The sequence below is a fragment of the Hordeum vulgare genome, chromosome 2H, assembly GCF_904849725.1.
Source record: "Hordeum vulgare subsp. vulgare chromosome 2H, MorexV3_pseudomolecules_assembly, whole genome shotgun sequence".
Taxonomy (NCBI): domain Eukaryota; kingdom Viridiplantae; phylum Streptophyta; class Magnoliopsida; order Poales; family Poaceae; genus Hordeum; species Hordeum vulgare.
In genome coordinates this window covers 36,531,401-36,535,634 of record NC_058519.1, presented here as the reverse complement: position 1 = coordinate 36,535,634, position 4,234 = coordinate 36,531,401, and positions in this window count along the sequence as shown.

Genomic DNA, 4,234 nt, shown 5'->3' with positions numbered 1-4,234 from the left:
GGCACGCCCGGAAGCCGTCGATGGGAGAGGTGGCACCGCATAAAGAGGAGAGGAGGAGAGGGGCAAAGGGGAGGCAAATGGGGATAGCCCCTTTGGTAACCCCTACCCGCATCTAAGAGCCCCTAACCACGATGCCCGGAAGTTCCGGCCAAGACGGAAGTTCCGGCGGCCGGATGGTCTGGCCAGCCCGGAAGGTCCGGGTTATCCTGAGAGAATACGGACTGTGTGAAAACCCAAGAACTTAAGGGGGCGAGGCCAAGAGCTACCAAGACCGCCACAAATCCCAACAACATTTTTAAGTGGATGGAAGAAGCTTGTGAAATGGATGAGATCGTAGATTTTTTTATATATATTGAGGTGAAAGAGGCTTAGGTAGGGTCTGATCTAGGGTCATATATATCGACTACACTCATAATGCAAAAAACGGAAAACAAATCAGAGAGAAACAACCACAATTATGAGTGAAGAGAAAAGAAAAAAAATACTCAAAACTCTCGGAGAGAAAGAGAGGGCGGTGAATGGATCCACCATGTTTGAGCATATGTGACTTGGCACTGCGAAGATTTTAACCTTGAGTCCAACATCACAACTCCATCATTTAAAGCACCAGGTCACACAAGTGATACACAATAACTTTGAGAGTGTTTGGTTTGTTTATGCATCATATAGGGTGAGATAACTCATGAATTGAATGTATCTCCCTAAACACATGCCTACACGGACATGACATAACTATATGCATGAGTGCAAAATTTCACATAATGTTGTCAAGTTCTAAGATACCAATTTCACGTCTGAGTTGACAGAACCTACGTTCATCCAGTGGCTTGGTGAAAATATCAACAAGTTGCATATCTGTGCCTACATGGGCAATGTCAATATCACCCTTTTGCACATGGTCTGTTAAGAAGTGATACCGAATGTCAATGTGCTTGGTGCGAGAGTGATCACTAGGGTCTTCAGCAGTCTTGATGGCACTTTGATTGTCGCATAGTAGAGGCACATCTCTGTAGGTTATACCATAGTCCTTCAGAGGTTGCCTCATCCGTAAAGATTGTCTCGCACAGCTTACGGTTGCAATATATTCCGCTTCAACAGTGAAGAGGGAGACACCATTTTGCTTTTTCGAGGACCAACTTACCAATGAGTGTCCAAGAAACTGACATGCCCCTCATACGTCTCCAACGTATCTATAATTTTTGATGGTTTCATGCTATTATCTTGTCAAACCTTGGATGTTTTGTATGCCTTTTATATCTTTTTTGGAACTAACTTATTAACTCAGTGCCAAGTGCGAGTTCCTATTTTTTCCATGTTTTTGACCCCTTTCAGAGGAGGATTTTAAACGGAGTCCAGACGGAACGAAACTTCCAAAAAGATTTTTTCCGAAACAGAAGAAGATTGGGAAGCCTGAGAATCAGGGCAGGAGCCAGCAGGGACCCCACAAGCGCCCTAGCCGCGACCAGGGGGGCCGCGCCTCCCAGGCTTGTGGGCTCCCTTGGCCACTGATACGTCTCCAACGTATCTATAATTTTTGATGGTTTCATGCTCTTATCTTGTCAAACTCTGGATGTTTTGCATGCCTTCTATTTATTTTCTGGGACTAACTTATTAATTCAATGCCAAGTGCCACTTCCTGTTTTTTCCATGTTTTTGACCCCTTTCAGAGGAGATTTTGAAACGGAGTCCAAACGTAAGAAAATCCCCGAAAAGATTTTTTCTGGAACGAAAGAAGATCGGGGGACTTGGGAGCCAAGCGAGAAGAGCCCCAGGGGCCCCACAAGCCCCCACCCTGCGGCCAGGGGGGCACGCCATGCAGGCTTGTGGGCCCCCTGGAGGTCGCCTGACCTAGATCTTGCGCCTATAAATTCCCAAATATTCCCAAAAAATCAGAGGACGATCGCAATCACTGTTCCGCCGCCACAAGCTTCTGTCTCCGCAAGATCCCATATGGGGCACGTCATGGTGCCCTGCCGGAGGGGGGATTCGGACACGGAAGGCTTCTTCATCAACACCATGACCTCTCCGATGATGCGTGGGTAGTTCTCCATAGACCTACGTGTTGGGGAACGTCGCATGGGAAACAAAAAATTTCCTACGCGCACGAAGACCTATCATGGTGATGTCCATCTACGAGAGGGGATGAGTGATCTACGTACCCTTGTAGACCATACAGTAGAAGCGTTAGTGAACGCGGTTGATGTAGTGGAACGTCCTCACGTCCCTCGATCCGCCCCGCGAACTATCCCGCGATCAGTCCCACGATCTAGTGCCGAACGGACGGCACTTCCGCGTTCAACACACGTACAGCTCGACGATGATCTCGGCCTTCTCGATCTAGCAAGAGAGACGGAGAGGTAGAAGAGTTCTCCAGCAGCGTGACGGCGCTCCGGAGGTTGGTGATGATCTCGTCTCAGCAGGGCTCCGCCCGAGCTTCGCAGAAACGCGATCTGGAGGAAAAACCGTGGAGGTATGTGGTCGGGCTGCCGTGGAAAAGTCGTCTCCAAATCAGCCCTAAAACCTCCGTATATATAGGTGGGAGAGGGGGGACCTTGCCTTGGGGCTCAAGGAGCCCCAACGGGGTCGGCCGATCCAAAGGGGGAAGGACTCCCCCCCAAACCGAGTCCTACTTGGTTTGGTGGGTGGAGTCCTTCTTTCCTTTCCCACCTCCTCCTTTTTTTTTCTTTTCTCTTTGATTTTTCTTCCAATGCGCATAGGGCCCTTTTGGGCTGTCCCACCAACCCACTAAGGGCTGATGCACCACCCTCAAGGCCTATGGGCTTCCCCGAGGTGGGTTGCCCCCCCCCCCCCCCGGTGAACTCCCGGAACCCATTCGTCATTCCCGGTACATTCCCGGTAACTCCGAAAACCTTCCGGTAATCAAATGAGGTCATCCTATATCAATCTTCGTTTTCGGACCATTCCGGAAACCCTCGTGATGTCCGTGATCTCATCCGGGACTCCGAACAACATTCGGCAACCAACCATATAACTCAAATACGCATAAAACAACGTCGAACCTTAAGTGTGCAGACCCTGCGGGTTTGAGAACTATGTAGACATGACCCGAGAGACTCCTCGGTCAATATCCAATAGCGGGACCTGGATGCCCATATTGGATCCTACATATTCTACGAAGATCTTATCGTTTGAACCTCAGTGCCAAGGATTCATATAATCCCGTATGTCATTCCCTTTGTCCTTCGGTATGTTACTTGCCCGAGATTCGATCGTCAGTATCCGCATACCTATTTCAATCTCGTTTACCGGCAAGTCTCTTTACTCGTTCCGTAATAAAAGATCCTGCAACTTACACTAAGTTACATTGCTTGCAAGGCTTGTGTGTGATGTTGTATTACCGAGTGGGCCCCGAGATACCTCTCCGTCACACGGAGTGACAAATCCCAGTCTTGATCCATACTAACTCAACGAACACCTTCGGAGATACCTATAGAGCATCTTTATAGTCACCCAGTTATGTTGCGACGTTTGATACACACAAAGTATTCCTCCGGTGTTAGTAAGTTATATGATCTCATGGTCATAGGAACAAATACTTGACACGCAGAAAACAGTAGCAACAAAATGACACGATCAACATGCTACGTCTATTAGTTTGGGTCTAGTCCATCACGTGATTCTACTAATGACGTGATCCAGTTATCAAGCAACAACACCTTGTTCATAATCAGAAGACACTGACTATCTTTGATCAACTGGCTAGCCAACTAGAGGCTTGCTAGGGACAGTGTTTTGTCTTTGTATCCACACATGTAAACGAGTCTTCATTCAATACAATTATAGCATGGATAATAAACGATTATCTTGATACAGGAATTATAATAATAACTATATTTATTATTGCCTCTAGGGCATAATTCCAACAGTTTCCCACTTGCACTAGACTGAATAATCTAGCCCTCACATCATCATGTGAATTACATTGTAAAAAAAAACACCCATACAGTTCTGGTGTTGATCATGCTTTGGCCGTGGAAGAGGTTTAGTCAGCGGGTCTGCTACATTCAGATTCGTGTGCACTTTGCATATATTTACGTCCTCTCCTTCGACGTAGTCGCGGATGAGGTTGAAGCGTCGTTTGATGTGTCTGGACTTCTTGTGAAACCGTGGTTCCTTTGCTAAGGCAATGGCACCCGTGTTGTCACAGAACAAGGTTATTGGATTCAGTGCGCTTGGCACCACTCCAAGATCCGTCATGAACTGCTTCATCCAG